This window comes from Anastrepha obliqua, chromosome 1 (genome assembly GCF_027943255.1).
Source record: "Anastrepha obliqua isolate idAnaObli1 chromosome 1, idAnaObli1_1.0, whole genome shotgun sequence".
NCBI lineage: Eukaryota > Metazoa > Arthropoda > Insecta > Diptera > Tephritidae > Anastrepha > Anastrepha obliqua.
In genome coordinates, this window is record NC_072892.1 from 21,054,224 (window position 1) to 21,065,332 (window position 11,109).

Here is an 11,109-nt window from a genome sequence, read left to right on the forward strand (position 1 = left end):
CAAAGCAGTTTGGGCGGGTCTTTTGTGCCGGTCGGTCGGTTGGAACTGGCGACAGTATGTCATCGCGGCAATTTGATGCGTTGTTCGTGATGTTTTTGTTATTTGTGGCAGCTCAAGCATTGTAGCAAATTTTTTCAACAATTTTTTCCTACAATCTTATTTCTAAGAAACGTACTGCGACAACGCCGTAAAAAAGTTAAAGCGAATGAGTAAACACGGTGTGATATTAATTAGCAGTTGCACATCAAATGCATATACATACATATACATATATATAATATAGTGTGTACATACGCTTGTGGTTACATAATTAAGTCCTTCATCTTTTTACAATATTCGCAATATTTTTCATGCTTTTTTTTTCTCTAATTAAAATAATAGGTCTCTGGATAACAAAAATCTTATAAATCAAAACTTTAAACTTTGTAAAAAATTCACAAAATTTTAACAAATTTCAAAATCGTGTCATCAAATTTTTCAACTTTTTTCAACAGAATCTATAGAAAACTTCTGGGTATGCAGTTTTATATCCTTTTCAATTTTAGTAATATATAATAAAGTGAAAGTTTGAAAGCACTCACAAATCGGATTGCATTTTCATATATTTCATATAAAGTAAAGGGTTTTCAAAAACAGGTGTTATTTAGATTAGGTTAGAGATGATTAACGATTTTTTATGGACGGAGTTGGATGTTATTGATCTGGACAACGTTTATTTTCAACAAGACGGCGCTAAGTGCCACACAAGCAACGAAACCATTGATCTTTTCTAAAAATTCTGACGGAAAAGTGCAAAGATATGATGAAATTTTGAAAAATTTTGTACAAAGTTTGAATAAAGCCGACCAGTCACATTTTTTGAGAGAAGTGGTTGGTTGAAAGATCAACCCATTCCAAATGAGTGGTTGTTGTTGTAACAGCATAAACATTCCTCATAAATGTTTGGCAAATGTTCATGGGGACATTCCTTTGATGGGTATTAATAAATTAATTCCGGTAACGTAGAGCAGACTGTCGTGAGAACAATTGGCAATTTGGTGTCGCTTTTGATGCGTGGTCTTGAGTTGAACTATGATCTTTTTGTTTGAAACATCATGTTTGAGGTTTTTTTTTTGTTTTCTTAACCACTGGAGATGTTTTACGAAAACATGGAACTTGATAATATTTTTTCACCACAACGCCATAATAGAGGTTTAACTATCTTGCTGATTACATACAATACTTGAAGCCTCGATGTCGGTAGTGAATAATTCCTAGACGGTACGCTTTTTTATGTCATCTTTGGCATTTGTCAAGTAGACAGATGCACAATTCTACACGATAGCACAACGCATTAAAATTATTATGAAAATGAGCGATTTTTAAGTACAACAAATAGCGAAATTCGAGAATTTTTTTCGTGGAAATAATAGTCCGAGTGAGTTGGAAATTTGAAGGTTGGTGGAAAAATTGCAAGTAGCTGCTTCTGTCGAGGATAGAAAAAGGATTGGTAGACCAAAAACTGGACGTTCTGTGGATGAGAATATTGCTGTTGTAGCGTAAACTGTTGCTGAATAACCTTCAACATCGATATTTCGACGTTCTTAACAACTGGGCACTCATGAATCGACGGATTTTACCTGTAGACGTGCTCATGGTGGACCTTTAAATGTCATTTTCCGCATAAAATTGTTACGATATAATAGTGAAACGTGAAAGAATTTATAAATGTTTTATTTTAAAACAACAACTAGGCGCGTCTTCTGAAAGATCCTTCCTTAGAAGAAAAAGTAACTTTATTTTTATTTAGAGAAGAAGGGATAACTTTGCGTCTGTTTTCTCGAAATTTTGGTTATGTAGGATTGGATGTTCTAGTAGCACACGCGTAATATGTAAAGGTTATAAAAATTCCCTTTAAAGAAGTGTAATACTGCAAAAAGTTGGAGAGGCCGTTTAGCTGATATTGCATTAAATATTTTTATATTATTGTATATAGTACTCACAGAACTACTTCATCTAAAACTAGGCTTACCGATGATAAAAGCGTTTTAAAATACCTGAAAAGAAATAAGATATCTATTTTTAAATGATGTTTTTAACTTTCAGAAGATAAAGATAAGAAAATAAAGCATTAACAAAAATGTTGATATTTTATGTGGTTGTGGTGAGATTAAGACATAAAAAGTTGTCAACAGTTATGCAATCGCATATGCAGTTCAAAAATATCAAAAGAATAACATAAAAAGAACAAAGACGCATAAAAACAACAAATGAATCACTGCAAGATTTTAAAAATAGCCCAAAAATAAATGTAGCACAGCAACGTGACAACTCTGGCAGCCGTCCACAAAAATAACAACAAGCTGCAATAACAACAACACAATCCAAATGCCGAAGAAGAATGGAAATAGCAAAAGTAAGCAACTCAGGAACTAAAAAAAAAGTACTGAACCACTGACGTCACTAAAAATACCCACGACTCCCAGCAGCTACAGCGCCAGTGTATAAGGAATCCACCAATGCACAACAACAATAAAAGAGGTTAAAGCAAAAACAAAAAAAAAAGGAAACCACCACAGGAATCATAAAAAGAGAACGGGAGCACGCAGGCACGTTCGTTGTGGGAGCTGTACAAAAGCAATACACACGCGCAGTATATTTATATATATGTACATCTGTGTTCATAACGACAGCAGCGCTGCATATTGCAAACTTTTGACTCTTTATTGATCTATTATGATTTTTTATATAAAAATATAATTCATAAAAAACAAAAAAAAAACAACATATACATAAAACTAACTTAATAAAAAATCTCATCAAATAGGGTACGCAGTTTTGTAAAGGGTTTTCTAATAAGTGGGGTTATTTTGATATTCAAAGAAAAATGTTTTTCTTCAATATAAATGATCGGATGTTTATTTCATTATTAAGAGGAAAGTATGCCGTTAATAGTGGAAAATAACATCAGGCAAATGACCACCACGACCACGCTGACAGGAGAATATCCTTTTCTTTCACGTGGCCCCAAAGAAAAAAGTCTCAAGGTGTTAAATTACAAGATCTCGGTAGCCAATTGTGATCACCTTTTCGAGCGAAAACACAGTCCGGAAATTTTCCCGTAAAAGATCAATGGTTTCGTTGCTTGTGTGGCACGTAGCGACGTCTTGTTGAAAATAATCGTTGTCAAGATCAATAACATCCAATTCCGGCCATTAAAAATCGTTAATCATCTCTCGGTAGCGATAGATAACATCTGTTATTGGAAAACCCTTTAGTTCACAGTTCAACCCTCCGCAGGGCACTCGGCTGGCTTTTTCGACTTTGGGCATAAATTTAACATATTTCTATTATAACAAAAGACTTGAGCTTCCCCGTAGCGTTCTAAAATTTTATTTTCTACCGATTTATTGATATAACCCTTTCAAAACGTTGACGCCGTTATGCATTTTCTCCCATATAACGAAAGCTCGAAATTTGTGTATGTATATCGAGAAGTTGCACAAAACCGCCAATAAAAAAAAAAATTGTCAAAAATCAACTTGATTTCTGAGCCATTTCAAACTGGGACTTTATTATAGCAAAATTCCATGGACCATGAAATTGCATACTCAAAGTTTTCTCTAAAAATTCTGATAAAACAATTTGAAACTTTTATGAAATTTGTTCGAATTTTTTTACAAAGTTTGAAACTTTAAGTTATAAGTTTTACTTTTTAGTGTAAACCATATTTTTATAAAAACAATAATTAAATAGAAAATAAATAGTCAAAACTTGCACGTCGCGCTGCTGCTATTGTGAACACAGGTGTACGTGTATTTGCTACCATAACAAGAGAGCAAAAAATGGGAATAGCCGCAAGCGTTGATCACCTTACATACACACATACACACATTCATACGTACGTACGTACAATTGGATAGTCGTAAGACAAGTTAAAATATGGCAACGAATAGTGTAAAAATCAAGCAAAAAATGTAGCAAAGGAATTCGTAATGGAATTCAAAATGGAGCACGTAAACAAAAAATGCTCAATGCCGGGTGATTGGAGTATCATTTGAAAAGTATTGAATGCAGAAATACCATAATACAAAAATCATACAAGCGAGTAGTGAACCCTCTCTGTTTTGGAAACTGTTTTTATTTTAAAAATATTATAAAATAAGTTTAAGAAGAAGCTTATCGAAAGAGCTTGCAGGGGTGCTTTAATCAAAAATATGTACATACATATATACAGCCTCGATCAACTAATTAAGGGGGGGGTAGGGTCACAAAATCGAAATTTTTTTTCTTCACTCATCTTATAGTAAATCATTTCAAGAATGTTGTGTCAAAATTTTAAGTGGATCGGAGCAGAACTCTCAAAGTTATAGCCTTTGTAGGCACTCTACCTCGAATGCGGAGCATCGATAATTTCTCAGAGTCATTTTTTCAAACGCGTTTTTCCCGAAACGACTTCTTAAAAGTCGGTGCCAATCACAACTCCGAAACTATTCAACCGATTCTTTTCAAATTTGGCACACGTTTTCTAAATCAAAAATACCTCCCCCCTACACTGTTTTTTTTTATTTTTTGTTTTTTAAGGTTGTTTTTCACTTACAAATATGGCGAAATTTTTCGCCAAAAATGCTCGTTTTACGTTTTTTTGCCACCAAAACTACAAAAATGAAAAAAAAAAAATTGTATTAATGTAGGGGGGAGCATTACGTCATACTTTAACTGAAAAATTCGACTTTTTTAGTTTCAGATGATTCTACGACGAATGCCGATTGGCACCGCAGAGCACCTCTCGAAAAACATATCTCCAAAAAAACTCTGTCATGGGCTTATTTGTCAATATTTTATTATTAATATTTTTTAAAAACTTATTGAAAAGATGTACAATAACATGTAACTGATTTTATTAAAGTATCTTAAGCCATATTTCTGTAAAAAATTCACAAAAAAAGTGTTTTTTTTTTAGCGCTAAACCCTACCTCCCCCTTAACAACACAGGTACCTATTATCAGCGTGATTTTAATAACTAAAGGGTGATTTTTTAAGAGCTATAGGAAAGTTAAAAAAAAACACACGTAAAATTCAGAAAAATGCATGAAATTTTTATTTAAATCGATAGTACAGTCCATATATAATATTTTAATGTTTGAAGATTATTTCATGCAAATATTGACCGCGACTGCGCTTCAAATGCTTCATCCGCTTAGTCCAATTTTGACATACTCTTTCCAATGTTTCGGCCGGTATCTCACATACATATAAATGCTTTAATGTTGTCTTCCAATGCGTTAATTGAAGCAAACAATAATCTAAAGGCGTTATATCGCACGATGTTGGTGGCCAATTGACAGGTCCCGAACGTAAAATAAAATGTTCACCGAACTCGCCTCTCAACAAGTCCATTGTTACGCGTGTTGTGTGGCATGTGGCACCGCCTTGCTGAAACCACATGTCATGCAAGTCAAGTTCTTGCATTTTGGGCAAAAAAAGTTGGATATCATTTCACGGTAGCGCTCACCATTCACAGTTACGTTACGATTGGCAGCATCTTTGAAGAAGTACGGTCCAATGATACTTCCAGCCCATAAACCGCACCAAATTCTGCTTATTTACGTACCCATTGATCCAAAAATGAGCTTCGTCGCTGAACACAATTTTTCGACTTTAAACTTTCTTAACAGAACACGCATTTTTATTATAAAATTCAATGATTTGCAAGCGTTGTTCGTTTATAAGACGATTCATGGTTAAATTATAGACCAAACTGAAGACGTTTGACAGTGAAACAAAACACGAAACGTGCGTCAGCTGTTTAAACCAACTGTTTAAAAAGATAATAGCTAAAAAATAACCCTTTATAAATTTACACTTAGTTGATAAACATATTTCAATATTGTTCTACAATATTTTTCCAGTGATGAAAAGGATGCTAGTTAATAAAGTTTAGATTTTTTATAAAAAAATTGTTTTTGTTCTTCTTGAAACAAATTTTTATGTGAATCTATTTTTTTAATTCTAAACTATGAGGCATCGTCTCAACCAATTTTTTGCGACCGTTCTTTAGAATAACTTTCTACTTCATTTGAGTCTTCGTGATTGAACTGCGAAATAAGCGACTTCGTGCATGCGCACTTGATATGGTCCAAATTAGGACTGCAATAAGGGCCAGTTTAGTAATGCCAGTGTGATTTCTTTTCATTTACAGTGTGTGCAAACTATTGTCCTATTGAAAGGGCCTTATAAAGCATTATTTGAATGTATTGGCGACCCTTAGTTTATGTAATTGATCACAACATATCCGCAAAGATCAGAATGGTGCCATAACCATACTTCATGATAGGAGGGATATATTTTGGATCCTACGCCATAGTATTTTCCAAACAAAAGATTAGTAATGATACTTTAGTATTTAGTAGTTGTAATTTAGTAATCAAGCACCTTCCAACAGCTTCCATAGTTGGTGAATCAATGTCTTTCGGGGTTCTGGGGTTTCATTCGGGTTTAGTTTTTGATGATTTTGTATTTGGGGACAACTTGAGGGTAAAACGAATTACCTTTGAGAAAAATTTTTGTGTTTGAGTAAAATTTTATGAAAATTCACGAATTTTTTACACCTTATTATATATCTATAAAACCATTAAAAAAATTTCCATTAGCTGCAATAACCTCCTCTATTCGGGTCCGGAAACGATTGCATGCCCAAACAAATGCTCCTTATTTATATTGGCTATAACGGTATTAATTACAGCCTTCAAAGAAGAAAAGGTGTTATGAGGATGCGTATTGGTTTCACGTTCAATTGCGCCCCGTACACAATAATCCAGGGGATTATGGTCGAATGAGTTAGGCGGCCATAAGTTCGGTGTTATGTGGTCATGCAAATTTTCAGCCATCCAATCTTGTGTCGTCATCGCTTTGTATGAAGGAGTATAGTTTTGCTGAAAGGCGTATGCGCTGTCACAGTGTACACTATCAATCCAGGGTTTAACTACTGCCTCTAAAACCTCGATATATGCGGCAAAATTCACTTGAAATCATTGAGTAAATAATTGTGGTGGCATGACAAGTCCTTTGTTGCTCACAACATCTAAAGCCATAGCAGTGACTGAAAACTTCGTGTGCATAGCAATAGAAACCTCTTGAAGATTGGAACAAAGCCAACTGTCATTCTGTGGTTGGTCTTCTGGTCTTGCTCATACTTCTTTCGTGAGAAAACAAAAAAAAAACGATCGCATCTCAGACGTTTTGTATTATTTAATTCCGATTAGGAGTTTTGATCAAACAACTCGCTGTTCTCGTGTTTGCTCTGAGATGTATACCCGAGCTCTTCATGGACAACTCCCGCGCAAAGGCCCTCATTGATTTTGAAGGGTCCTCTTCATGGACAACTAAACGGATAAAACCCTCAGAAACATTAAGCTCCCTCGGCTTGATGCTAAAGGGTCCTCGTCAATTATCGCTTGCAATTGTTGAATAAATTTTGCTGATCGGACAATGTCAAAACGTTCCTCGTGTTTTTTGCGTTACGCAACAGATCCTGCATCGTCCCCTGATGCTTCCAATTCACGGTGAACCTTATGAACAAATGAACGGGTACGCTTAAGAAAATTACAGATTTCTAAAACGGTGTGATTTGCACCTAAAGCGCCGATAACTCCATGCCTCTTCATTTCATGAGTTAAATTGTAGTTCTTCAAGTCTTATCTGAAAAATAAGTTCTTCATGTCTTATCTGAAAAATGCAACAGCAAAAATAAACATAATGGTTTCGGGAAGTTATAGCCGCAAATATGAATGCCCTCAAGTCATATTTTTAAGAATTTTTTTGGCAATGCAGTGGCTTGAAATGCTTACACAATATTCGTAAAGTTTCATGTATTCATTAAAAAAATGCAAAAGAGAAAGTTTAAGGGGTTATACGCAGTTATGACTTTCAAAAAAATCGATTTTTTTATTACATTTTTGTAATGTACATATATTCAAAAGTATACGCACGAAATTTGAAGTAGATCTAAGCAATACTTTCGGAGTTATACCTAAATATTTAGAGATGCCTCGGCACGCTTTAAGGTAGGTATTGAAACTTTAAACGTGTTTTTTTCAAAACGGCATTTTTTAAGTCGGTGTACACGATATTTCGAAAACGGCTTGTTTGATCGGTCAACCGTTTTAACTCAATCTTTAAAGATACATTTTCTAGCAATTAATCGTTCCGTTTGTAAATCTGATACTTATTTTCCATTTTATAATCAATTTACGGCCAAATTTTAACGCAAAAATCGAAATCATTTCTTTTAAAAGCTGCCATTTTGTGAAAATTCACTATTTTGATTAGCCGAACGATTAATTACTAGATAATCTAATATATTAACAAAATTTGTTTGGTTTTTTGATTTCAGATAATCCAATCCTGAGCTACGATGTACACCGTAAATCGTCTTTTTTTAAAGGAGGTTCCAGAAATCGCCTGCAGCGCGCTCTATAATCAACATTTTCATAAATAAAAAATTTTGTTACGTTCTTGAAGGATGCTTTTATAACCGCCAAAAATTTTCAAATTAAAATATTCTGAAGTTTCTTCAGGATAAATCCTTGACAACCCGTCTTTTATTTGCTTCATAACTGCGTATAACCCCTTAAATACCTTAGCACCGTTACATTTTAAGTACTGTCACTTTTAGAAAGAATGCAACTAACTTCCGGAATCCTTTGTCCGCCACTGTACACTGGATATATTACAAATTTGTATATTAAAAGCAAATATTATCTGAATAATTGTAAATCGTTTTTTAAAAAGTTGTCACATCACCATTAGGAACCATTACATGCCCTCTCTCCGCCACCAAGTCGTTAAGATGCCTCTGCTGCTGATGTTGTAACAACAAACCCACACATTGGCCAAGGCGGAGTCAACCAACCAGCCAGGCAAGACAGTCAAGCGGAGGCACGGACAAAAGTAAATATTTAAATTTTACGGCTGCCGTTCATGCAGCTAAAAATAGAATTCCCAATAATGAATAAATAAGAAAACGAAATGGAAAAGAAACGCAAAAATGCAAGTCGAGAAGCAGAAATGCATAGCAGAAATAGCTGAAAAGAGAATTAAAATGTTTCTCATACACGTATGTATGTTCATATGTACATATATACATACACACAAACAAATGAGAAGTAAACAAATGGTAAACTTAAAGAACGAAGGAAGGGAAAGTGGAGGCAGCAACCGGCGTAAACAAGAACTCGATGTTTCGCATAAAACTGGGTACGGCAAGTAGGCAGCCGGTAGAGTTGATTGCGCTGCCACCTTAGGGGTGTGATTAGTGTTACTATGCAGCAAAAACAAAGCCCAGCCGGCAGTAAAAAGGTACATTGCAAACAAAACACACATAAAATTGAGAGAAAGAGTTCAATATCCAACATGACCTGAAAAAAAGCCAAACAAACCGACAGACTGAGTGGACGGGTTTTCCGACAAATATTAGCAGAGGGTGCCCAAGCGGCAGTGGCAGTCACAGTGACAGAGGCGGAGGCAGTCGCGCGACACATTTTCGCGCCCCTAAAAGCTCGTCTAAGAACAGAACAGAACACGGCAGCCGTATTTAGCTGGGTCGCACCGGTTGCCGACTGTCGGTTGCTGTTAATGATGCACGCTTCGACGAACGGATGAGTGGATGGATGGACTGTACATAAGTAAACTGGCAGACAATTTGGCAGACATGCTAGCATATACATATGTATGTACATATATTCCGTTGGTGGGTTGGGTGAAAGGAAGGGTGAACGAAATAGTCAGCGGCATGAATGTTGGCTACAACATGCATACATACATATGTTTCAATTCATTGCATGCTTTAATGTGCGCAAAGGTGTCGATTGAGTTGCATTGATAGCCGACTACTGTTGGTATTCGGTATGTTGTTGCTGTCATTATTTTCGCCGCTTAATCGTCTTCTGGCTGCCAACAAAATGTAACAGTTGCTGTATTTTTATTTTACGAGGTGTTACATAAAGTTTGTGCGTTAAAATTAGTACATTTTTTTTTTATTTTTTGATAGGAATTGCATAGGGATCCAATTCGAAATTTCTCGAAACAGAGCATTTAGAAATATGATTTTCACTCTTAAAAAAAATTGCGCACTGCGATAGAAATACCACCGTTTTCTAGGGACACTGACCGACAACAGGCGCATAAAATTACTTAAAGGAATCCAAATGATGTCGAAAATCAAGAAGCAGCTTGATAAGCGGTAACACTCCGCCCGTTACATTACCGGCACTAGTAAATATGATACTTGTGATTGGGTTGTTGAAAATATTTTATCTTAGGTATTAAAAAATTCCATGTAAAAATTTGACAAAAGTACATAGAGTAGCTGTACATACAGGGCCGACATGCTAAATAGCACACCTTCATACAACATTCTTGAGCGTAAAATCCTACGAAAAATATTTACTTTTGTTGGCGAAAACGGCATTTGAATCATGAGCTTTAAATACCTCATAACCAACCGGATATTGTCACGAAAATAAAGCTTAACCATCTACGATGGACTTGTCACATTATAAGGCCAGTCAAAGCATACCCACCGAAGAAAATCCGACCGGGTGCGTACGGAAGAAATATAGGCAAAGGAAGACCAAAACTCCGATGGTAGGCTGACATAGATCGGGACGCTGAGCTATTTGGTATACGTTGTTGGAGAATTCAAGCGAAAGATATGTAAATCGAACTGGAGAAAAATGATACAGCAAGTCAAGACCCGGAACGGGTCAGGACAAAAAACATCTGCAACAACTGGACCAGATAATATACAGACAAACCCTAAACGACATTCATCGGGAGACCCTTGCCACCTTCCTAAACTCTTGACCCCCAAATGCCGGGACCAAAGTCCAATCAGCACCTATAGCAGACTAAGAGCTTCGGTTTCCTGACGAGACCCGCATAACTTTGGCCCAATTGCGTTCTGGATATTGTAGCAGATTAAACACGTACTTATCCAGAATCGATCCCGACATACCCAATATATGTCCAGCATGTAAAGGCACACCGCACGTTGCTAACCATCTCTTCACATGCCCTATTAAACGTACTTACCTAACACCCTCGCCTTCTCGACCCAACCTGTCGAAA